This window comes from Erinaceus europaeus, chromosome 5 (genome assembly GCF_950295315.1).
Source record: "Erinaceus europaeus chromosome 5, mEriEur2.1, whole genome shotgun sequence".
Classification (NCBI taxonomy): domain Eukaryota; kingdom Metazoa; phylum Chordata; class Mammalia; order Eulipotyphla; family Erinaceidae; genus Erinaceus; species Erinaceus europaeus.
In genome coordinates, this window is record NC_080166.1 from 86,334,110 (window position 1) to 86,360,623 (window position 26,514).

General features: G+C 39.9%; 1 long non-coding RNA gene across 2 annotated transcripts in view; it reads right to left on the minus strand.

Annotated features, from left to right (window-relative positions):
- LOC132538705 (uncharacterized) overlaps positions 1-26,514 on the minus strand; it is a 216,868-nt gene that overhangs the window by 163,439 nt on the left and 26,915 nt on the right. For both annotated transcript variants that reach the window (XR_009550060.1, XR_009550059.1), the window contains exon 6: positions 19,286-19,395. This is a non-coding gene — a long non-coding RNA (uncharacterized LOC132538705). The remainder of the gene's footprint in view (positions 1-19,285; positions 19,396-26,514) is intronic.

The window sequence follows — 26,514 nt, forward strand, 5'->3', positions numbered from 1 at the left end:
AATAAACCAAGATGATTCTCTTTTTAAACTTAAGTTTGTTAAATTTAAAGTCCTGTGCTTTCAGTGACAGGTGCTAGGTCAAATAGGTAACTATGGTAGAACACATCACTTCCATATTTGAGGCTAAATCCCAGGTTACATGAAAGCACTAAGAAAACAGGTGGTGCTCCATGGATGGTGATGTGGCATTGTGATCTCTGTCTCTCTGTCTCTAGACATACAGAAAAGATGAACAAAAGAAAAACATAGGGGTGGGTGGCAGTAATAATATCCCTACTTGAAACCCTGGGTCCACTCCTTATATCTCACTTACTCTACTAATATTTCTGTTATCAATGCTATTTCTTATAGTTTATTTGTTATTGATTGGATAAAGACAGAATAAAATCAACAAGAAAGGAGAAAAATAGAGAGGGAGAAAGAGAGACACCTACCACATTCCTGATAGTTGTACCACTACTGATAGTTCCCCCTTGCACATGAGGAACGGGGGCTTGAACCCAGGTCCTTGTACACAGTAGCATGTGTGCTCTACAAGGTGCACTACCATCTGGACCCTCAATTCTATTTTTCTCAATGAAAAACATAATATAAAATTTAAAAAAACATTACAAATAATCTTATTTAGGAAGAAAAATTCAACAATGCTTAAAGTTCTCTCTTAGACAACTTTTGAAATTTCGCTTATTCATATATATATATATATATATTAATTTATTTATTTATTTATTTATTTATTTATTAATGGGGGAGAGGGAGAGAGAACCAGAGCATCACTCAGGCATATGCTCTACAAGAGATCAAATTCATGCTTGAGGTTCTAACCCTTTATCCATTACGTCATCTTTTTGGACTGTAAAATTGTGCTTATTTTTAAAAGTATCAGCCATCATACTAAATGCCTGATCACCCTGTCACTTTCTTAAGTTTTTACAAGCAGTCATAATGTGTCAGGAATGAAACTCCTGAGTTTTCTTCAGACCACAATGGGCACAGTACTTAGCAAATCCCTTATTTGACAGGAAGAACACTGCCAAAGTAATATGGGACTTCTCGTGATTCCCAAAATAGTCGCAGACCTTTTGCATTTTGAGGCATTTTTTCTTTACCTCTTTTTTTTTCCCTTTGGAGACACACTTGTGAAATCCACAGGCCAATCAGTGGGGATCCATCTTTCAGAACTGGGAATATGTATGTGTTGCTCGTCAGAAATGAGCTGTAATCCCTATATACTCAAGTTTAATTCAAAAACATTCTCTCCAGAGCTGCTAAATTTGGCAGTCTACCCCCTCTCCTCCATATGCATGCCTTTGGGGATTCTCCAGGCAGGGTCCATAACAATTTCGACTTAGGATGTCTGGAAATGTAGATATTATGGCCACAGAAGGGCCATTCCAGGGAAGCTGAAAGCAGATGCATTACGTTGAAGTGCTCGACTGTAAGCATCCGCAAATTGGATCGTCTCTGCTAATTGATACTCAAGGAATACCTTCATCCACCCATGGTTGCATCCATCCCAGCCCTTCACTTGTATCACTTAGCCAACCTGGTCCACTCTTAGCAGACCACACAGTGCACGGTGAATCACAGCCGACAAACGACACTGTCCTTAGATGTGAACTTTATTCCTGTCCCATCCTGTTGTTCAGAGCCTTCCCCATCTCAGAAAGCCATCTCTCCCCCCCCATTTTTTCAAATTAATGGATGACATCAGCTCTACTTTTGTTATGTCTCAGTGGAAAAGACAAAATAAAGTTTCTAGGATTACTCTTTCGGACTGAGGGCTCTGGCAACTCTCATGCTTTGCATTATATTCAGACCTGTCTTAGAAATTCTGGTTTTTGGTTTTTTTTAGTTGACTTAAAACTTTTCTTGGGTATAATGGTTATGCAAAAGTTCTTCATGTTTAAGACTCTGAGATCCCAGGTTTAATCCCCAGCACCACCATAAGCCAGAGCTGTTCAGGGCTCTGGTGTCTCTGTCTCTCTCTCTTTCTCCTTCCATATATATCTTTTGCTCTGTATTTCTCTCTCCCATTAAAATAAAATAATAAGAAAATAAAGTTATTTCTATATCGTGATGCTCAGGAATGACTCCCCCAACTCCTCCTGAATTGCCGCATTTGTCCATTTTTATTTTTATTTTATTTTGCCTCCAGCGTTATTGCTGGCGCTTGTCGCCAGCACTATGAGTCCATTGCTCAAACTCATGGCCCCACCTGTACTGGGGAAGTTTCGTGAGCGGTGGAGCAAGACAGCAGATGTCTCTCCTACTCTTTCTCTCTCTTCTCTCACTCTGTGTCTCTCATCTTCCATAAAAGACAGGAAGAATAAAAAAACAGAAAGAAAAGAAGGAAGGAAAGGGGGAAAGAAAGGGGAAAAAAAAAAGAAAAGAGGCATGGTGGAATCATCATGCAGGCACTGAACATCAGGAATAACTCTGGTGCCAAATAAAATAAAATAAAATAAGATTCTTACCCAACAGAATACATGCTCAGATTCTGTTTGGTTATTTTCAATATGGAAGGGCATACTACCTCACACTCTCTATAGGAAATGTGCAAATGTCAGAAAGCTTGTTCTCATACCAGGACAAAAAAAAAAAAAAAAAAACATTATTCATACAATTCCTACTTGTACATGTCTTATCCCCTAAAGCAAGGGCAGGAAACTTTTTTTCTGCCCAGGACCACTTCAAGATTTATAACATAATCCCTTGGTCATACACAAAAATTATTAGCTTGAAAATAAGCACTGAGTGTTGCTATGAATCAAAGCTCCTAGATTCATGGAGGTTTTTGTCCAGCCTACAGTTGCCTTGGCAGGGCCAGACCAGATAACTTCGCAGCTTGGAGGCTGGAGGTTCCCCACCCCAGCCCGGAGGAATACAGCTCATGTGTACCTGAGACGCTGTGGTTTTTAACTCCTCTCCCCCTCCCCCTGTTCCACGTACCATTCCAAAACAACGATGTCTTCCTTCACTCTCTATTTGCAGTGCAAGTGTTAACTGTTTGCTTCCACTGTTTCCCTGGAGCCTAACTAGCACAATACTCATCTTGATTACCCTATTTAGGAGTGTTTCTGGTTTATGTTTCTGTCCCTTCTCCTAAACTATAGGCCCAGATGTCATAGCAAAGTTAGCTTAACAAAGCATGCACATTGGGAAATTTTCATAGGAAATACCCAGAGCTGGGCACTGGTGTACCTGGTTGAGTGCTCACATAAGCAAGGATCTGGGTTCAAGCCCTGATCCTCACATGCAAGTGGGAGGAACATGAGTGGTGAATCAGGTCTACAGTGTTTTTCTTTCTCTCACCCTCTCTACTTCCCCTCCCCTCTCAATTTCTCTCTGTTCTATCAAATGGAAGACAGAAGGAGGAGGAGGTGAAGTAGTAGTAGAAGAAGAATAAGGGGAAGGAAGGAAGGCAGGAAGGAAGGGAGGGGGGAAGATAGGGAGAAAGGACCTTAGCAAACTGTCCAGGTCCTGTACTACATTGTATGGTCATCATAATCATGCCTCTGTTATATTGTTTTGCCAGTTCTGCCCTATTGTTCTGGGCTTTCATAAATACCTGGAATCTCTTTCTGATTCAGACTGATTTCTTACAAATAATTTTTGCCTTATCCTAGATTTGGCATTTGCTCATTTTTAAGTCTTTATTTATATATGAGTCTCTTCTGGTTCAAACTGATTTCTTAGAAGATTATTTTTCTCTAGTCCAGATTTGACCATTTGATAATTAATAAGTATTAATAATTAATAAGTATATATTCAGGTCCTTGTGCATTGTAATATGTACTTTCTACTGGGGGAGATATCTCCCAGCTCTGAATATTCTTTTTAAATGCTCATTTAACCCACAAATAAAAAAAAGAAGACACTGTATTTTATTTTATTTATTTATTTTTTTATTTTTAAATTTTTTATTTAAGAAAGGATTAGTGAACAAAAGCATAAGGTAGGAGGGGTACATCTCCATACAATTCCCACCACCCAATCCCCATAACCCACCCCCTCCCATGGTAGCTTTCCCATTCTCTATCCCTCTGGGAGCATGGACCCAGGGTTGTTGAGGGTTGCAGAAGGTAGAAGGTCTGGCTTCTGTAATTGCTTCCCCACTGAACATGGGCGTTGACTGGTCGGTCCATACTCCCAGTCTGCCTCTCTCTTTCCCTAGTAGGGTGTGTCTCTGGGGAAGCTGAGCTCCAGGACACATTGGTGGGGTCTTCAATCCAGGGAAGCCTAGCCAGCATCCTGGTGGCATCTGGAACCTGGTGATTGAAAAGAGAGTTAACATATGAAGCCAAACAATTTGGTGAGCAATCATGTATCCCAAGCTTGGAATAATGGAGAGGAAGTGTTAGGGAGGTACTCACTGCAAACTCTAGTGTAATCCTGCTTTCAGGTATATATTTTGCAGTAGTTTATGGATACGTGTGCACATAAGCTCTCTCTCACAGAAACTGGTGTATATCTAGGTTATGGGACTTTGTTAGAAAGTGAACTACCTGAGATGAAATTAGAGTGTACTATTAAAGGAAAGGTCTCACCCGAGTAATGAAGCTGAAGGGTTGTCATTCCACACGTGAAGTCTCTGGATACAGTCTGAGGTGAAGCATGTTGAGATGGCAATCGTTGCTTTGGTTAGGTTGTGATCGGCGGATGCAATATTATTTGGTTTGGATTGGGAGATGCATACAGGAAAGTGGGCCCTATCCAAGGGTGCCAGGACTGGGGGAAGTAGGGTCTCTATAGTGAAGATGTGAGGTTCCTGCTGTCTTAGGGTTCAAAAAGACAATCAATAGTTAATATTATTATCACATTATTTGGTAATTGGGTTAACTTTGAAAAGTCCTTTTGTTAGGGTTTGCTGTACAGTACCCAGTATCTTGTATATAGCTGTGCTATTGGAAGTGGCTTTTGAGAGAGTCCGCATATCAAATACGTAGCCTATATATTAAAAAGATTCAGTTTGTCTTTTGAGAAACTTTGAGACATACAATTGATTTCCCCCTCTCATATTAATTAACTACTGATTTATATGTCTACATTTTGCTAGGAGTGTACATAAACACCATTCCCACCACCAAAGGACTGTAACCCATCCCTCCCGCCCACTCCCACCCCCCACTGGCCCAGGAAGCTACATGTCTACCCCTCACCACTGGGTTTTTACTTTGGTGCCCTACTTACAATTTGATCAGGTCCTGCTTTTAGTTTCCCTTTCAGATCTTCTAAGTCAGCTTCTGTTGATGAGTGGGATCATCCCATACTCATCTTTATCTTTCTGACTTAGTTCACTTAACATAATCCCTTCTAGCTCTGTCCAAGATGGGTCAGAGAAGGTGGGTTCATTGTTCTTGATAGCTGCATAGTATTCCATTGTGTATATATACCACAGCTTTCTCAGCCACTCATCTGTTGTTGGGCACCTGGGTTGCTTCCAGGTTTTAGCTATTATGAATTGTGCTGCTTATTTTATTTTTAATAATTTTTAATTTATTAATGGTTTGTTACCAGATTATAAGATTACAATGTATAGTTCCACACTCACCACCAAAGTTCCACATCCCACCCAGCAATCTCCCAAAGATAAAGACACTGTATTTTTATTACGGTTTTTTAAAATATTTATTTATTCCCTTTTGTTGCCCTTGTTGTTTTATTGTTGTAGTTATTATTGTTGTTATTGATGTTGTCATTGTTGGATAGGACAGAGAGAAATGGAGAGAGGAGAGAAAGACAGAGACTGTGGAGAGATAGACACCTGCAGACCTGCTTCACTACTAGTGAAGCGACTCCCCTTCAGGTGGGGACCCAGGGGCTCAAACCAGGATCCTTAAGCCGGTCCTTGCACTTTGCATCACCTGTACTTAACCCGCTGTACCACCACCCGACTCCCAAAGACACTGTGTTTTAAGGAGTTATCCTTGGATAGGTAGCTTTTGTGCATACTGAACTGGCTTCACCCCAAACTAAATTAGCTGTGAAATGAAATATATGCATTTTCCTTTTTATTTGAAGCCAATGAAGCACATGCACTTTAGATAAACGTAAATGCAGTGCAGTCGGATCATAATGAACTCTCCTTATCGGAGGACGCCACTGTGGGGTAATCATTGTCTACACTGAAGATTATGGTGGACTGCACATGACTGTGACAGCCAGTGTCCAGGGCTGGGGACAAAGGGACAGAAGTATCTACCTCATGCCATGTACCTCTGATCTGAGTATCTTGTTTCTGCCACATTTTGTGCCTGGTTTCCAGGCTTTGTCTCTCTTCTATGCACAATGCTTCATGCTTCCTACTTTTAGTAAACTCCATTTCTGTTTAAATAGAAGGTCAGAATTGTTTCTTGTCACCACTTTGGTACGTGTGCTGCTGGGGATCGAACTCGGGACCTCATGCTTGAGAGTCCAGTGCTTAATCCACTATGCCACCTCCCAGGCACCCCTGTCATTTATCATTAAGAAACTATCCCAACTATTTCCTTACCTAACTGCTCTTTTCCAGCCATCCTCCCCACAAAGTAAGATTTTACTGTATACATATTTATGTGCGCTCAAGCACACTGGCAAACTCACAACTGCTGTCCCCAAGGACAGACAGACATAGCACAGAGCTCCTGTACTGATTAGGTCCACGCTGCCACCTCTTTAGCTGGAAAAGCCATCAGGGCTGGAGAATGGGGCCTCGTGGCCTCTTCTGCACATTCTGTTCTCTTTTATTCTACTCTTTGTTCACTCTTTTGTTTGGAGTTTTGCTTCCATGTTTATGACTCACACAGGCAAAAACGCAAACCCAAACTAACCCCAGAAAGAAACAAACACACTAGATTTATCACTGGTTGATAGGAGTTAATCTATTAGCAGGCTACATATGGGGAACAAGCTGCATGGAGATGAAAGACACTGGGAGTCTGATCCTGCTGGCAGGGGGCACTGTCAGCACCAATTACACACTAGTACACACACCAAAATAAGAATTCCAGCCTTTCTTGCTGTCCTGCTAGCCTGAAGTCCCATTCTATTGTGTTTAGTTTGCTTTGCCTGTTTATACTTGAGACTACCGATTGCTTGTGTATACAATATATATCCTACTTTACTTCTCAAAGGATAATCTTACTTCTTTTTAATGAATGGAATTCTATTTGAAGCATACAAGTGCATTTATTTTTTAATTCGGTTTTTTTAATTTGTGATGAAAAGATTGTAAGATTACAGTGTATAAGTTCCACACCATACCTACTACCAGAATTCTGTATCCACACCCTCCCAGCTCTCAAAGATGACCAATACAGTTTTCACAAGTCTTAGGAACAGCTAACTACAACTGCATTTAAACTAGTATTTGACACAGACATGAGAATGAATTGGGAATCTGTCTGAATGTTCTGGGCAACAATTGTGTATGCAGAATGGGAGATCTTTACATGCCATACATCAGACAAGAGTTTAATAACCAAAAAATATAAAGAGCTTGCCAAACTCAACAAGAAAACAAATGACTCCATCCAAAAATGGAGAGAAGATATGAACAAAATATTCACTACAGGGAGTCAGGCAGTAGTGCAGTGGGTTAAGCGCATGTGGTGCAAAGCGCAAGGACCAGTGTAAGGATCCCGGTTCAAGCCCCCAGCTCTCTACCTGCAGGGTAGTTGCTTCACAGGCGGTGAAGCAGGTCTGTAGGTGTCTGTCTTTCTCTCCCCCTCTCTGTCTTTCTTTCCCCTCTCCATTTCTCTCTGTCCTATCTAACAACAACGACATCAGTAACAACAATAATAACTACTACAAGGGCAACAAAAGGGAAAATAAATAAATAAAATTTTTTAAAATTCACTACAGAAGAGATACAAAAGGCCAACAAACATATGAAAAAATTCTCCAGGTCATTGATTGTCAGAGAAATGCAAATAAAGACAACTTCACTCTTGTGAGAATGTCGTACATCAGAAAAAGTAGCAGCAACAAATGCTGGAGAGGTTGTGGGGACAAAGGAACCCTCCTGCACTGCTGGTGGGAATATCAATTGGTCCAACCTCTGTGGAGAACAGTCTGGAGAACTCTCAGAAGGCTAGAAGTGGACCTACCTTATGACCCTGCAATTCCTCTCCTGGGGATATATCCTAAAAAACCAAACACACCCATCCAAAAAGATCTGTGTACACATATGTTCCTAGCAGCATAATTTGTAACAGCCAAAACCTGGAAGCAACCCAGGTGTCCAACAACAGTTGGCTGAGTAAGTTGTGGTCTATATACACAATAGAATATTACTCAGCTATTAAAATGGTGATTTCACCATTTTAGTCCATCTTGGATGGAGCTTAAAGAAATCTTGTTAAATGAGATATCAGAAAGAGAATGATCAATATGATCATCTCACTCACAGGCAGAAATTGAAAAAAATATATCAGAAGGGAAAACACTAAGCAGAACTTTGACTAGAGCTGGTGTATTGCACCAAAGTAAAAGACTCTGGGGTGGGAGGAAGGGTTCAGGTCCTGGAATGTGATGGCAGAGGAGGACCAAGTGGAGACTGAATTGTTATGTGGAAAACTGGGAAATGTAATACATGTACAAACTATTGTGTTTTGCTGTCAACTTTAAACCATTAATTCTCCAATAAAGAAATTTAAAAAAAAAATTGTGTGTGTGTGTGTCCCCACACCACCACCAAGCTATTCTCTGATGCCAACTGGATAACCTAGAATTCAATTCTGACACTATCCACCTGGAGAGAGAACTATAGGCTAAGTGCTCTCAGTCTACAAGACCACCTGGCACCCCTAGCTACACAGTAACTCCAACAATTAATTGCTTGCAAGGACTGATTCTAATAGAGGCCCAGAGACCCGACAGACACACAGGCACATGCGCACACACACACACATCCCTCCTTGTGTTTGATTACTTAGCTAGTGCGGCTCACAGATTTCAGAGCAGCATCTTCTTTATTATGCACACAGGTGAATCACAAGAGACCAGGATTCAAAGAACAGCCAGATGGAAGTGCTACCTAGAACAAGGAAGAGAGGGAGGTAGGGCACGGGCTTTATCAGCCCTCTCCTGGAATCAGCACATGTGTACCATGCACCCAGCCTTTTAGGTTCTTAGCAAGCTTCATCACACAGATGTGACGGATTAAATCATGAAGCACAGGCACTCATTTAACCTCCAGCTCCTCTCCCTTGGGGGGTGGGGAGGGGGCAGGACTGAATGCTCCAGCCTTCTCTCACAGGCTTGGTTTCCCCTCCACAGGTGCCTTCATTAACGGAAACTCAGGGGAGGGTGAAAGGGCCTTGTTCTGAACATGGGCATAACTTATGAGCTATGGCCCTTTGTAGTCCTTTTAATATTTTTTCATTTATTGTTTAATTAGTGATATAATATTAACAAAATAATAAGATAATAGGGGTATAATTCCACACCATTGCCACCACCAGAGTTGTGTCCCTATTCCCTTCATTGGAAACTGCAGTAGTTCTCCCAAGATCACAGATATGTGTGAACTATGGTTTCTATATCTAACCTTTCTTTTCCTTTCTAAGTAACACCTGCTATATATAGTCTTTATACGTCGTTGATTAAGCTTTCTACAGAGAATTTGTCACCTAATAAAAGACTGGTAACGCTGTAGTGGACTTAATGTTGAGGCCTGCTTGGCATTCCTTCTGGCTCCTGGGGCAGCTTCCTGCTTTCCTTCTGGAAACCACCTTCCTCCACTCTCTAGCCATCACCCCAAAGGGGATGACCTTTAGCTGGCTGTTCCTTGCAAGGTAAGAGAGCCCGGTTAAACCAGTCCTCAGTGATAAGTTCACGGTTAGTATCCATCACAAGCTAAGCCAGTAAGGAACAAATTAAATACTTCTTCTGGAACTGTATTGGGGGAGACAGTTAGTTTTTCCCCTGGGAGTTCACCAGGCTCACAAGCTCAATTCACTAAGATCAATCACTGACCTAGAGTCACTAAGGAAGCCTGTCCTGAGGCAGGATCACACAGAGGTCACTGACAGTGTTATGGCAGCTCAGAGGAAAGCAGAAACTAAACATGGTGAATGGTGTGTGTGTGTGTGTGTGTGTGTGTGTGTGTGTGTGTGTGTGTGTGCACTGAATGATAAATCTTTTTTACTTAAGCCTTTGAATCTGTGTCTGAATTATAATAAACCCCAGAACTTTTCGTAACTATAACTTTGCCTACTCAGAGTACCATATGCATATGTAAAACTGCTGGCAGAAATACAAACTGGTGCAGTGCGCTAATAAGAAATAGTTTGGAGAATATTTATTTATTTATTCTCAACTTTTTTAAATTGTTTTATTTTTTTATTAATTGGGGAATTAATGTTTTACATTCAACAGTAAGTACAATAGTTTGTACATGCATAACATTCCCCAGTTTCCCATATAACAATACAACCCCCACTAGGTCCTCTTGGACCTGTATTCTCCCCACCCACCCACCTCAGAGTCTTTTACTTTGGTGCAATACACCAATTCCACTTCAGGTTCTACTTCTGTTTTCTTTTCTCATCTTGTTTTTCACTTCGGCATGAGAGTGGGATCATCCCATATTCCTCCTTCTGTTTCTGACTTATTTCAGTCAACATGATTTCTTCAAGGTCCATCCAAGATTGGCTGAAAACGGTGAAGTCACCATTTTTTACAACTGAGTAGTATTCCATTGTGTATGTATACCACAACTTGCTCAGCCACTCATCTGTTGTTGGACACCTGGGTTGCTTCCAGGTTTTGGCTATTACAAATTGTGCTGCTAAGAACATATGTGTACACAGGTCTTTTTGGATGGATATGTTGGGTTCCTTAGGATATATCCCCAGGAGAGGAATTGCAGGATCATAGGGTAGGTCCATTTCTAGCCTTCTGAGAGTTCTCCAGACTGTTCTCCACAGAGGTTGAACCGATTTACATTCCCACCAGCAGTGTAAGAGGGTTCCTTTGACCCCACACCCTCTCCAGCATTTGCTGCTGTTACCTTTTTTGACGTATGACATTCTCACAGGAGTGAAGTGGTATCTCATTGTTGTCTTTATTTGCAGTTCTCTGACAGACTTGGAGCATTTTTTCATGTTTCTCGGCCTTTTGTATCTTTTGTGGTGAATATTCTGTCCATGTCCTCCCCCATTTTTGGATACAGTTATTTGTTGCCTTGTTGTTGAGTTTGGCAAGCTCTTTATATATGTTTGTTATTAAACTCTTGTCTAATGTATGGCATGTAAAAGTCTTCTCCCATTCTGTGAGGGGTCTCTTGGTTTGGGTAATGGTTTCTTTTGCTGTGAAGAAGCTTTTTAATTTGATGTAGTCCCATAGGTTTATACTTACCTTAGTCTTCTTTGTAATTGGATTCGTTTCATTGAAGATGTCTTTAAAATGTATGCGGAAAAGAGTTCTGCCATATTTTCTTCTAAGTATCTGATAGTTCGTGGTCTAACATCCAAGTCCTTGATGCACTTGGAATTTATTTTTGTATTTGGTGAAATACAGTGGTTCAGTTTCATTCTTCTGCATGTTTCAACCCATTGTTTCCAACACCATTTGTTGAAGAGACTCGGGTTTTCCCATTTGAGCCCCTTTGTCAAAGATTAGATGTCCATAGGTGTGGGGGCTCACTTCTGGGCTCTCAATTCTATTCCACTGGTCAGTGTGTCTATTCATGTTCCAGTACCAAGCAGCTTTGATGACAATGGCCCTATAATACAATTTGAGATCTGGGAGTGTGATGCCTCCGAATCTGTTCTTTTTTCTCAAGATTGTTTAGGCAATTCTAGGTCTTTTCTGGTTTCAGATAAACATTTGTAGCATTTTTTCTATTCTAAAAAATGTGGTTGGAATCTTGATGGGAATAGCATTAAATTTGTAGATGGCTCTGTGTAGCATATTCATTTTGATGATGTTAATTCTACCCACCCATGAACATGGAATATCTTTCCACATCTTTGTGTCTTTTTCAATTTCCTTGAGTAGTGACTCATAATTTTCAGTATACAAGTCTTTCACTTCTTTTGTTCGGTTTATTCCTAGATATTTTATTGTTTTTGTTGCTATAGTAAAAGGAATTGATTTCTGGGTTTCAATTTCTTCTAGCTTAGTGTTTGCATAGAGGAATGCCACTGACTTTTGAATGTTAATTTTGTAGCCTGACACCGTACTGTATTGCCTGATGATTTCCAAAAGCTTCTTGTGGGATTCCTTAGGTTTTTCTGTGTATACTATCATGTCATCTGCAAATAAGGAGAGTTTGACTCCTTCTCTTCCAGTCTGTATCCCTTCAACACAATGTTGAATAGTAACAGTGATAGTGGGCAGCCCTGTCTAATACCTGATCTGAGTGGAAATGCTTCCAGTTTTTCACCATTGAGTATGATATTGGCTGTAGGTTTGCTATATATAGACTCCACTATCTTCAGGAATTTTCCATCTATTCCCATTTTTTGTAGTGTTTTGATTATAAAGAGATGTTGGATTTTGTCAAAGGCTTTCTCTGCATATATTTATATGACCATGTGGTTTTTGGTCTTGCTTTTGTTGATGTGATGGACCACATTGATTGATTTATGTATATTAAACCAACCTTGCATGCCTGGGATAAACTCCACTTGGTCATGATGAACAATCTTTTTAATATACTGCTGTATCCGGTTGGCTAGAATTTTGTTCAGTATTTTAGCATCTATGTTCATCAGAGACATTGGTCTGTAGTTTTCTTTTTTGGTTGTGTCCCTGTCTGCTTTTAGTATCAGGGTGATGTTGGCTTCATAGAAGCTGGCAGAGAGTATTCCAGTGTCTTCAATCTTCTGGAAGACTTTTAAAAGTAGAGGTATTAGTTCTTCTTTGAAGGTTTTGTAGAATTCATTTGTAACCCATCTGGTCCAGGACTTTTATTTTTGGGGAGATTTTTGATAACTGTTTCAATTTCATTAGCTGTGATGGGCCTGTTCATGTTATCCACTTCCTCTTTACTTAGTTTTGGAAGTTGGTAGGTATCTAGGAAATCATCCATTTCTTCCAGGTTCTCTAGCTTGGTGGCATATAGTTGTTCATAGAAGACTCGCATGATATGTTGAATTTCTGCGGTGTCTGTTGTGATATATCCTCTTTCATTTACTATCCTATTTATTTGGGTCTTCTCCCTTTTTTGTTTTGTGAGTCTGGCTAAAGGTTTGTCGATTTTGTTTACTCTTTCGAAGAACCAACATTTACTTTCGTTGATCTTTTGTATAGTTTTCTTATTCTCAATGTTATTGATTTCTGCCCTAACTTTAGTGATTTCTGTCCTTCTGGTTGCTTTAGGGTTCCTTTGTTCTTCTTCTTCTAGGTCTTTAAGATGTGCAATCAGGCTGTTTATTTGTACTTTTTCTTGTTTCCTAATGTGCGCTTGTATAGCTATGAACTTCCCTCTCAGTACTGCCTTAGCTGTGTCCCAAATATTTTGATAGCTTGTGTCTTCATTTTCATTGAACTCTCGAAACATTTTGATTTCTTCCTTGATTTCCTCTTTGACCCAGAGGTTGTTAAGAAGTGTACTGTTGAGCTTCCACATTTTGGGACTATTACTAATCTTTTGTTGATTGTTAAGTGTTAGTTTAATTCCATTGTGGTCTGAGAAGATGCTTGGGATGATTTCAATTCTCTTGAATTTGCTGATGCTGTTTTTGTGCCCTAACATATGGTCTATCCTTGAGAATGACCCATGTGGATTTGAGTAAAATGTGTATTCCAGTTTCTTGGAATGAATGACTCTGAAAATGTCCAATAGTTCTGGTTTATCTATCTCTTCATTTAGCTCCCTTATGTCTTTATTGATTTTCTGCCTGGATGATTTATCAAGTTGAGAGAGTGGGGTGTTGAAGTCCCCTACTATGACTGTGTTGCTGTTAATATATTGCTGTAGCTCTTTCAGTAGATGTTTGATGTATTTAGATAATTGTTAAGTCCTTTTGATTGACTGATCCACTGAGCATTAAGTAGTGTCCATTCCTATCTTTTTTAATCTTATCTATTATAAGTATATCATGTCAGATATGAGAATAGCTGTTCCTGCCCTTTTTTGTGGGCCATTGGCTTGTATGATAGTTTTCCCTCCTTTCACTTTAAGTCTGTGTTTGTCTTGTTGAGTTAGGTGGGTTTCCTGTAGACAGCATATTGTTGGGTTGTATTTTCTGATCCATCTTCCTACTCTGTGTCTTTTAATAGGTGAATTCAGGCCATTGACATTTATTGATATCAAAGATTGAAGATATTTTAACGCCATTCTTGTAGAGTTTCAGAGTGTTGTGATATATGTCCTATTTATGATGATCTGACTGTTTATAGAAGACCTTTCAGAACTTCTTTCAGGGCAGGTTTAGTGATAGTTGATTCCTTCAAATGTTGCTTGTCTGAGAAGGTTTTGATGCCTCCATCAAGTCTGAATGACAGTCTAGCAGGATATAATATTCTTGGTTGAAAGCCTTTCTCATTGAGCACTCGGTAGATATCTTGCCATTCTCTTCTGGCCTGTAGTGTTTGTGTGGAGAAGTGTGCTGCTAATCTTATTGGTTTTCCTCTGTAGGTGACTCTTTGTTTTTCTCTTGCAGCCTTCAGGATTCTTTCTATATCCTTATTCCTTTCCATTCTAAATATGATGTGTCTTTAAGTCTGGGTTATTTCTGTTTGGGACCCTCTGGGCATCTTGAATCTTTATATCTTTGATGTTGTCTAGACTAGAGAAGTTTTCAGCTTATTATGGCCTGAAGAATGCTTTCTTCCCCTCCCTCTCTTTCTTCCTCTGGTAAGCCAATAATGTGTATATTATTTCTTTTGAAGTCATCCCATAGGTCTCTGTTGTTGTTTTTAGCATCTCTTAATCTCTTTTTGAGATCTCTTACTTCTTTTTTAGTTGTCTCTAATTCATCCTCGATCTTGCTAATTCTGTCTTCAGCCTCATTGATTCTATTCTCTCTGCCTTCTACTGTTTTCTAGAGTTCATGTATTTTGTTTCCCTGTTCTGATACTGTTTTAACTTGTTCAGCTGTGTTCTTAGCTCTGCTATTTCAGCTTTCAGCTCTCTAATAACCTTGAGATAGTCTTTTCTGCCACAGTCTCATTTGTTGTTCCTGTATTTCTGATTACAATTCTTTCAAACTCTTTACTCACTCCTGTGATTATTTCCTTAGCTAATGTCTAGATGTTGAACTCGTTATTTTGTGCTTCACCCTTTGAGGGGCTTTTAGCTGGACTGTTGTCCTGGTTACTTTCTCCAATATTTCTTCTTGTTGGTTTACCCATTTTATATATTATGTTATGAATTACCTCTCTTAGTACATTTCAAATTACTGATCACTATTTCCTGGATTGACTTGTGTCTAAATAAGGTAATTAAAGGGTTCACAGTGGTGGAAGTTAATAGTTGTTTCAATAGTATTTTAATCCCTGAGTTGGATCTCAGTGATTTAAAAGCCTCTTTTTTATTTTTTTTTTTTTCTTCTCTGTAGACTATGGGAGCCTGAGGGTTTCTAACTATAAGTAGGCTTCTTAACTTAATCACTGACTCCTGACCGAGAGATAAGGCAGGGTGTGGCAGAGATAGTCTGATGGTTATGCAAAGAGACTTTAACAGCCCCAAAACTATGCCACAGAGGTATAGGTCTTCTCCTGAATTTCCTGGTTAGATCTCTGTCCCCCAGTGTCCCTCCCTGCTGCTGCTCCAGATTCTGAGGGCAGTAGCAATAGAGACTCAGGGTTGCACTTGGTGAGTCTCCGGGGAGTCCTCTCCTCCCTTCAGCTGTCCCCTTGTTGGTGGAACAGACTGGAGGTGGTGTCTCAACTGATAGACCGTCGGACTGTTACCAGCCACTTAGTCTCTCCCTAGGCTCCTCTCTGTCACCAGCCACATGTGTTTGCACTCACCAGTGATTTGGTCGGTTCCTGTAGTCATTCTAGTCCTGTCTTGTTTTAGTCCCAGGCGGTCTCCTTTGGTATTCCTAGTTGATCCGAGAGAGGAGAGGAAAGGAGAGAAATAGATCTGCTGCTGCTCGTAGCCTTGCCTCCGGAAGTCTCTCCATGGAGAATATTTAAATAAACATGAAAATACTCTATAATCCAGCAATGACACTCCTGGGTATATAATCAAAGATATGGAAGTACAAATCTGAAAGTATATATGCACCCTAGTGTTTGCAGTCACATTATTTGCAATAGAAAGTATGGACACAGCCTAACTGCCAAGGATAACGAAGTTGTGGGACCATCACTGCTCACTGCCATCAGAAACATCAGCATAACTCTGTGGGCCTACCCAGGACCTTGTCCTCCCTATAAAGTCGCAATGATAGGGACTTCCCCACTCTTTGAAGGGAGGCTGGGTCATCCCCTACCCTACCATTCGAGGAGGCATACTGGTCTTGAGATGAGCACAACCTGCAATGTTCCCAGCTGTGATCATGAACTGTGAGCTCAGACCAACAGGGACTCAGAGGTTGTTAAGTATAAATAAATATGGGCCTTGGGTCAAGTGGAAGGGTAAATAGTTCATTTTATCCATGATTTTCTTCAAGATTAGAATCTACTCTCTGCCCTAATCCATCTTTCTAGCCCTTTTCTCAACTCTGATACCATCTTCTCGGACAAGAGAGGAGAGGGGGAGGAGGGGGAAAAGGAGGGGATTTTAGGACAGAAAGCACCATCATCTACTGGACTGGCTCAAAGCAAGTCCCTGGAAGTCGAAGTATTTGGGCTTGAATTCCAGCTCGAACATTTAATTAATTTCCATCACTCTAAAGGATTACTGCTATGATGGTATGGACAAAAGTCCCCATGTCCACAGCACCTGATATATGAGCACCGTGCCAGCAATGCTCCCTAAGCGTGACCTGCATACATAACCTGCCTCAAATCTCTCTTGGTGACTTTGTTACCATGAGAATGTAACCTTACCTGACACTGATGAGCTTCTTTTTTCTTTCATTTTTTTCTAATTAGGGAAAAGAAGCTTAATTGCTCCCTTTGGGTGATAACACATCAACTGGCTAACAGGCCCTGACATAGTAAACATTCAATGAGCGGCGCATGAACTGCAATTAAGGAAAGAATCTACTCCTTTTCAGTCTTCACACTCTACTCCCACTCTGAACATTTACATTTACACTTGAACTACCATTCAGAGCTGTAAGATCCATCTGTTTCCCTCTCTTAGGTAGTCATCTGTTATCTCCAGCACACATTTAATCATGTGGAGATGATAGCTTGTGTGTCCAAATAAGACAGAATAATTTAGAGGAGAATTTAGTAATGGTGCTCCCCATGATTCTTACAAATCTACTGTTGAAATTGCACCAGGGCAAAATGGGGATGGAATAGGAGCTGTGTAATAAGCAAATATTTAGACTAACCACTTCTCCGAGAAACTTTCCCTAATGGAGCAAATCATAGACCGTCTGATAAAAATTACCCTCTATGTACTGAAAATAGAAAGCAGCAAAGCAAAATGGATGGATGGCCTCTTTCTATCTTGTTTAGTCAAAGCAAGGCTTTGCTAGAGTCAAGGGCCTACCTGACTTTTGGTGAGAGTCATATAGTGAAATTCCACTGCAATGAGTCTCTTGAACTAACAACTTAGCCAGAAGAAAACAAATAAGATGGTTAAGCGCACATGGTGCGAAGCGCAAGGACCAGTGTAAGAATCCCAGTTCCAGCCCCCGGCTCCCCACCTGCAGGAGTGTTGCTTCACAGGCGGTGAAGCAGGTCTGCAGGTGTCTATCTTTCTCTCTCCTCTGTCTTCCCCTCCTCTCTCCATTTCTCTCTGTCCTATCCAACAATGATGACATTAATAACAATAATAATAAAAGCTACAACAATAAAACAACAAGGGCAACAAAAGGAAAAATAAATAAATATTAAAAAAAAACAAGTTGGTAACTGAGATTTCAAGGTCAGAAAACATAATTTCTTCATTTACTATGAGTCAGTGAGTCTCAAATATAGATGACACATCTCTCTGACATCAGACATGTCTTGCCCGAAATAGACTATGAAGGTTATTAGAATTTTTATTACTCATTTGCACTTCAAGTAGTTTTTCATTATAAGATTGAAGTTTGGGGCAAGGGACAGTATTGCAGGAGCACACCAGACTTTCATGCTGGAGACCTAGAAGTTCCAGGTTCAATCCTCAACACCACCAGCAGTCTTTCTCTCATTATAATAACTACTATAAATAAATTAATATTCCAGGCTGGGAAAATAGCTCACTCAGTGTGCTGTTTTGCACGTCTGGTGCTCCAGGCTGACGCCCAGTTCCCACCTCATTCAAGGAAGCCTTAACACTGCGGTGCTTTCACTGTCTGTCTTTGCTTCAGTCTCACTCTTTCTATTTGAGCTGACCAAAATAAATTAATTAGCTAATAATAAAATTTTACTTTCACAACAGTATGTGACAGGCCAGAGCACCAGTCTGTCATACACAGTGCCTGAGTAAACCCAGCATCTCATGCACGCAAGGAATGCACTCTACCTCCTGGCCTGTTCCCTGGCAACAATCACTACCCCACCCCACCCCACCCCACCTCTTTTTTTTTTTTTTGGCATGTCAAGACTTCAGGCCTGAATGACTTCACTGTTCCTGACAGACACTTACTTTTTTCTTCTTCCCCCAATTTAAGGTTGAGAGAGGAAGAAAGGAAGAAATATCACAGCACTTATTGTGCATGGTGCTTCCATGCTGTGCCAGGGGTTCAAACCTAGGTCCTTATGTATCACACATGGTGAATATGCAGTCTACGGGGTGAGCTATCTCCTAGCCCCTACCAATTTTTCCATTTTTAAAAGTATCTATATAAAAACCTAAGAATTAGTCTATTTAAATAATAAAAAGTTATGTTATTATTCAGATGTTATTTTATTTTTCTGTCACCATAAAGAATGTTTAATCAATTATACACATGTCCTTATACTGACAAAAACATGAGATTAGATTCTGTATCATGTAATCATTTCTGGGAAGTTTCAAGATGATTCCTTGCCACTCTCACATACTGGGATAAAATGCTGATTTTTGCCAGCAGAATTACTGATAATTAAAATAAAAACTATAGGTGAAGGAGATAGCATAATGGTTATGCAAACAGACTTTCATGCCTGAGGCTCCAAAGTCCCAGGTTCAATCCCCATACCCCAGTAAGCCAGAACTGGAAAAATAATAAAATAAATCGCATAAAAAGTAAACTTAAATAATTCAGTTTATAAGTGAGCCTCTTCACTTTTTCAGTCTGACACTTGTCATACTCACCTGCCATGAGATCGTTTCTAGACCTGTGATGAGAACCAGGAAACCTCCACAATCACTTGAAGGTCTGGTGTAGTTTCTCGAGAGTATAGAGCATAGTTCCTAGAGTCACACTGCCGGAAATCACACACGTTTACAGTGAAGACAGGAGTGTAGTGCTGGTAGTTTCACTTTTCAACAACAGCAAAACTTTCTCATTTGTATTCCCTTTTTGACAGTATTAGAATGGATACGTTTTGGACTAGGGCAAAGTCAACCAAACTGGCCTTCTTACCTGATCCATTATGGTCTCTAAGCAGACTAGTTTTACATATATATATATTTTTACCTCACACAACAAGCCCCTCTCATTTATATGCAGATATTTCAATGTGTCCAAGAGTAGTGAGCTGCATATATATGAGGCCCCAGTTCCTCCACATGCACATGCATATGTAGAGAGGGTGAGTTTCACTGGGAAAGGATATGCCACTCATCTCTAATTCATTGCTGATACATACAAATGAAGGCAGTTCATATGTTTACAAATATTAGAATATTAAAAACAAGTAAGGAACCATATTGTTTGGGCTAGTCAAAATAAGATCTCAATTTGGCCTAACAATCTTCTCTTTAAATTAAATCATCTTAGTCAACTTAGTTCCAGCCCTGCAGGTCCGGACCTTCAATGAAAATCAGGGTGGCACCCTTGAACTGATAAATGCCCAGTTTGACTTTCATCTTAGTCGGTGACCACTGCAGAGTTACTTGCAAAAGTTAAGATTCCAGGGAGTTGGGCAGTAGCACAGTGGGTTAAGCACACATGGCTCAAAGTGCAAGGACCAGCGTAAGGATCCCAGTTCGAGCCCCCGGCTCCCCACCTGCAGGTTAAGTGCAAGGACTGGAGGCTTAAGCAGGGACTGGAGGCTTAAGGAACCCTGCTGGAGCCCCAGCTCTCCACCTGCAGGGGGGTTGCTTCACAAGTGAAGTAGGTCTGCAGCTGTCTTTCTCTCCCTCTCTCTGTCTTCCCCTCCTCTCTCCATTTCTCTCTGTCCTATCCAACAATGACGACATCAATAACAACAACAAAAAAAAAAAAAACAAGGGCAACAAAAGGGAAAATATAAAAAAAATATTAAAATTTTTTTAAAAGTTAAGAGTTCACCTGGCAGATAGCTATATTATAATTAAGCGTAAAGCTATCCTTATGGATGTTACAAGAAATAACTCATTTTTATATTAGAGCAAACATTTTTTACCAGGACATGTAGCGTTGACAAGTGCTCTTCCTTAATGGAAAAGCATATTTTCAGAGCCCATTCCCTTATTTATTCTTCAAACACACAAGACTTTCATTTAACATTTATGGCTCATGTGTATCCCAGAATAAATAGGGGGAAGAAGGGGAAGAGAGAAGGGGAAGAGTGGGAAGAGGGGGAAGACACCTTTTTGGGTTTTTTGTTTGTTTGGGGTTTTTTTTGCCTCTAGGGTTATTGATAGAGCTCAGTGCCTGCACTATGAACCCACTGCTCCTGGAAGCTATTTTGTCTATTTTGTTGTCATTGTTGTTGTTGGATATGAAAGAGAGAAATCGAGAGAGGAGGAAAAACAGAGAGGGAGAGAGAAAGACACCTGTAGACCTGCTTCACCACTTGTGAAGCAACCCCCCTGCAGGTGGAGAGTTGGGGCTCCAACAGGGTTCCTTAAGCCTCCAGTCCTTGCTTAAGCCTCCAGTCCTTGCACTTAACCTTGCACTACTGCCTGGCCCCTGACACTTTCTTTCTTTTTTTTTTTTTTTTAATTAACATCTGAATGTGATTCAGGATAGGGCTCACAACAAGGAAAAGGACAAAACAGAAAAAAAAAGAAAGTCAGCTGCTTAGCTGAAGCAAAAACAGATGTTCAAATCACTACAAGCTTGAATAAATCACTAAAAATAATTTTAAAACATTAATAATTCTGACAATCTGAAATAGTGTTTAAATTGTTCCAACATTTCACTAAAAGTCTACCTAAAGAACTCTCATATCGGACAGGAAATGCTTACTAATGAAACAATGTTCTCAAATATTTTCCATGAGAATCAATTCAGAAAAAGAGTGCCTTAAATCTAAAATCAATCACCATTTATTGCCCAAATTTGACATTTATGAGTTCTGGTTGGAGTTCATGGACTCTGTACAAAGTAAGCATTATTTTGAATATTTTCAGTTACTTTAATATATAGTGCCATAAATAAGGGAAAAGTTGTCTTCAGAGGCCTGCCTAAGATTTGAAGTGTGAAAAACATGACATCTCATCATTGAAAAGCAATTCCCAAATGAAACTCAAATACTTGTAGGCAAGCACACATACAATACTGGATTAAGAAATGTGGAACTTTATAGAACATCAACTAAAAAGTCACAAAACTACTAGATCCTTTTGTTATACTAGGCTAGATCATAAAACAGAAAAATATAAAAGGCTTCTGTGGGAACTTAATGAAATCTGATAAATGTCTGAAGTTAAGCTAACAATAATGGACAAATGCTGGGTTCTTTGTTTTGAGAAATGCATTCAGAATATGTTAATGGAAACGCAATGAGAGTTATATGGGAATCTCTCCTTTTTCCACTGAAAAGTTTCTATAAATCTAAAACTATTTCAAAATAAAAATTTTCATTGAAAAATAACAAAACACTTGGCAAGAGAATTATTCTGTGACCTCGAAGCATAAAAATCATGTGCCGTTAAATGATTGTGTATGTGTGTGTGTGCACGCGCATGCGCACGCATGCATGTGTACGCATGCGTGTGTGTTTGTAGTACATAGGGTGTTTGGTGGGGATGTGTGGGCACAGTTCACACTCTTCCATTTTCTATTTTTGGTTGAGAGCCCTTAAATTCAGCTCAAAGCTTAAAAGTCTAGAATTAAGGTAGGGAATATGTTCCTAAACATCTTATTGATAAGAATATGTTTCCAGTAAAGTTTACTAGTATATCTTAATAAAAGTATATGTGTAAATTTTAGGAATTCCTCTCTTTATAAAAATTATAAAAGTAAATATATAAATTTTAGGAATTTCCTCTCTTTTCCTATATTATGAATAGGTCACTAAAACTAATGTAGTGTTGTGTATCAATTACAAGTCAATAGAAGTGATATAAATTTGATTGTAATTTTTCAAAGAAAAACAGGTCACTACAACTGAATAACTTTAAATTTTTTCATTTTTTTTTCCTTTTCTTGCCACCAGGGTTGTCACTGAGGCTAAGTGCCAGCACTATGAATCCACCACTCTCCATGACATTTTCTTTCTTTCTGGTTTTTATTAAATAAGACAGAGAGAAATTGGGAGAGGAGGGAGAGGTAGGGAGGGGGAGAGAAAGATAGACACCTGCAGAACTGCTTCACCTCACTCCCCTGAAGATGGGAGACAGGGACTCAAACCTGGGTCCTTGTGTTTGGTAATATGTATACTTAACCAAGTGTGCCACAGCCCAGTCCCCTTCATGTGCTTTTAATGTTCTATGTAGCTGTGTACCTCTTTGTGATCTCTTTAAAGATATAATAACAAAATGATTATGGTATATTTCCAAGCTCTACATAGCTCAACTGAAAGTACTGATCCAAAATGACATGGTTGACATAGACATACATGTAGGATTACATCTGAGATACCCAGTTACGTTTATCTCATCACCTCCTAGACTCTAGTAGCATGTGCCCCAGTTATACCTATGAAGTGACAGATTCCTGTGTTAAAGGTTCCATCCAATAAATGGAAACCCTTAAGCTCAGTGATGTTCTCAGATGGAAAAAGCATGGAAAAGTTTATCAATATATCAAACACTGAGTGCTTAGAAATTCCAATTTCCATAAAAAAAAAAGAAAGAAAGAAAGAAAGAGCATAGGACTTGTCATATGGCTACAGACTCATTGCCAGATTCTAAATGGTTAACAGAATTGTGATATACCACACAAGGCTACAACAACAAGGGCAGAAAAGGGGGGGAAATGGCCTCTAGGAACAGTGGATTCATGGTGCAGACACTGAGCCCCAGCAATAATACTGGAGGCAAAAAAAAAAAAAATAGAAAAAAATAGAATTGTGATATATTACAATGGAATACTACTCACATATTGGACATGATGAAATCATCTATTTTGCCTCATCTTGGATAGAACTTGAAAGGATAGTGTTAAATAAGATTAAACAGAAAAGGGGGGCAGGTGGTGGCACACCTGATTGAGCGCACATGTTACAATACTCAAGGACCCGGGTTTGAGCCCCCATCCTCACCTGCAGGGTGAAAGCTTTGCGAGTGGTAAAGCAGTGCTGCAGGTCTCTTTCTGTCTCTCTCCCTCTCTATGACCTCCTTCCCTCTCCATTTCCGGCTATCTCTATCCAATAAATAACTAAAGATAACATTAGCCAGGAAAAAGAAGAATACCAGATGATATCACTTATATGAAACTAGGAGGAGAGCCAGGAATACCAAAGGAGACCACCTAGGATGGCAACAAGACAGAACTAGAACGACTTCAGGAACCCACCAAATCACTGGTGAGTGTAAACACCTGTGGCTCGTGGACAACGAGGAGCCTAAGCAGAGATTGAGAAGCTGGTAACAGTCCGGCAGTCTACCAGTTGAGGCACCAACTCCAGTCTGTTTTACCAACAAAAAGACTGCTCAAGGGAGGAGAGGACTCCCCTAAGACTCACCAAATGCAACTGTGAGTCTCCATTGCTACTGCCCTCAGAGGCTGGAGCAGCAGGGGGGAGGCCCTGTGCTGACATCAGGAAGGAGAGAATTGGCCAGGAAACTCAGGAGATCTACATCTCAGTGGCCTAGCAGTGGGACTGTGTGGTGGGAGCCTTTCCACATTGTTCTCCTGATGAGAACATGGTGAATAATTGCCTCAGAACCTACCAACTATAGACAGGACTTGTTTAGAAACTCACAGGGTCCAGCAGTGCTGCCTGGCTTGGCAGAGAACCTGAATTGAGCCTGGAGTTTTGGATCTTTGGGGTGTGAGAATCTTTTTGCATAACCACTATGCTATCTCTCCTCCACCCTGCTTTATCTCTTGGTCATGAGTGAGTGATTAAGCTAAGAAGCCTACTTATAGTTTAAAAGCCCTCAGGTTCCCATAGCCTATAGGGAAGAAAAAGAACAAAAGAGGCTTTAACAGTCACTGAGCTCCAACTCAGGGACTGAAGTAATATTGACACAACTGTTAATTTCCACAACTGTGAACTCTTTAAGTACCTTACTTAGATAACACAAGTCAATCCAGGCAAGAGTGATCAGTAATTTGAAAAGTACTGAGAGAGGGACCTCATAACATACTATATAGAATGGTTAAAGCAACAAGAAGAAATACTGGAGAAATAAACCAGGACAAGAGTTCAGCTAAAACCCCCCCAAAGGTGAAACCACAGAACAAAATGAGGTCAACATAAAAATGCTAGTTAAGAAAAATGTCACAGGAGTGAGTAAAGAGTTTGAAAAAATTGTCATCAGAAATGCAGAAGCAACAAATGAGACTCTGGAAGAAAACAATTATCGCAAGATTATTAGAGAGGTGAAAGCTGAAATAGCTGAGCTAAGAACACAGCTAGCTGAACAAGCTAAAACAGTTTCAGAACAGGGTAACAAAATAGATGAACTCCAGAAAACTGTAGAGGGAAGAGAGAATAGAATAAATGAGGCTGAAAACAGAATTAGCACCATTGATGACAAATTAGAGACAACTAAAAAGAAGTAAGAGATCTCAAAAAGAGATTAAGAGATACTGAAAACAACAACAGAGACATATGGGATGACTTCAAAAAAAATAATATATGCATTATTGGCTAACCAGAAGAAGAAAGAGAAGAAGGGGAAAAAAGCATTCTACAGGACATAATAGATGAGAACTTCCCCAGTATAGACAACATCAAGGACATAAAGGTTCAAGAAGCCCAGAAGGTCCCAAACAGAATTAACTCAGACTTAAAGACACCAAGACACATCATATTTAGAATGGAAAGGAAAAAGGATAAAGAAAGGATCCTGAAGGCTGCAAGAGAAAAACAAAGAGTCACCTACAAAGGAAAACCCATAAGATTAGCAGCAGACTTCTCCACACAAACATGACAGGCTAAAAGAGAATGGCAAGATATCTATCAAGTGTGCAATGAGAAAGGCTTTCAACCAATACTACTGTACCCTGTTTGACTGTCATTCAGGCTAGATAGAGGCATAAAAACCTTGTCAGACAAGCAACAGTTGAAAGAATCAACTACTACCAAGCCTGCCCTGAAAGAAGTTCTGAAAGATCTCCTATAAAAAGTCAGACCACCATAAATATGCCATCTATCAGAACACTTTAAAAATCTACAAGAATGGCATTAAAATATCTTCAATCTGTGATATCAATAAATGTCAATGGCCTGAATTCACCTATTAAAAGGCACAGAGTAGGAAGATGGATCAAAAACACAACCCAACAATATGCTGTCTACACGAATCCCACCTAACTCAACAAGACAAATATAGACTCAAAGTGAAAGGATGGAAAACTATCACACAAGCCAGTGGCCCACAAAAAAGGGCAGGGACAGCTATTCTCATATCTGACATGACAGACTTTAAAATAAATCAAATTAAGAAAGATAGCGATGGACATTCCACAATGCTCAGTGGATCAGTCAATCAAGAGGACTTAACAATTATTAACATCTATGCACCCAATGAGAAGCCATCTAAATACATCAAACATCTACTGAAAAAGTGACAGCAATACATTGACAGCAACACAGTCATAGTAGGGGACTTTAACACCGCACTCTCTCAACTTGACAGATCATCCAGACAGAACATCAATAAAGACATGAGGGGAAAAAAAAAAGACATGAGGGAGCTAAATGAGGAGATAGATAAACAAGAGCTATTGGACACTTTCAGAATAATTCACCCCAAGAAACTGGAATACACATTCTACTCAAGACCACATGGGTCATTCTCAAGGATAGACCATATGTTAGGCCACAAAGACAGCATCAGCAAATTCAACAGCATTGAAATCATCCCAAGCATCTTCTCAGACCACAGTGGAATTAAACTAAAAGAAAGAAGGAAGGAAGGAAGGAAGGAAGGAAGGAAAGAAAGAAAGAAGGAAGGAAGAAAAAAAAAGAGGAGGAAAAGTCAAAACACAGAGGGAAACTTGGACTAGACATGATCTCTTGCAGCAAGGTCAAGGACATGGAGACTAGGGATAAGGG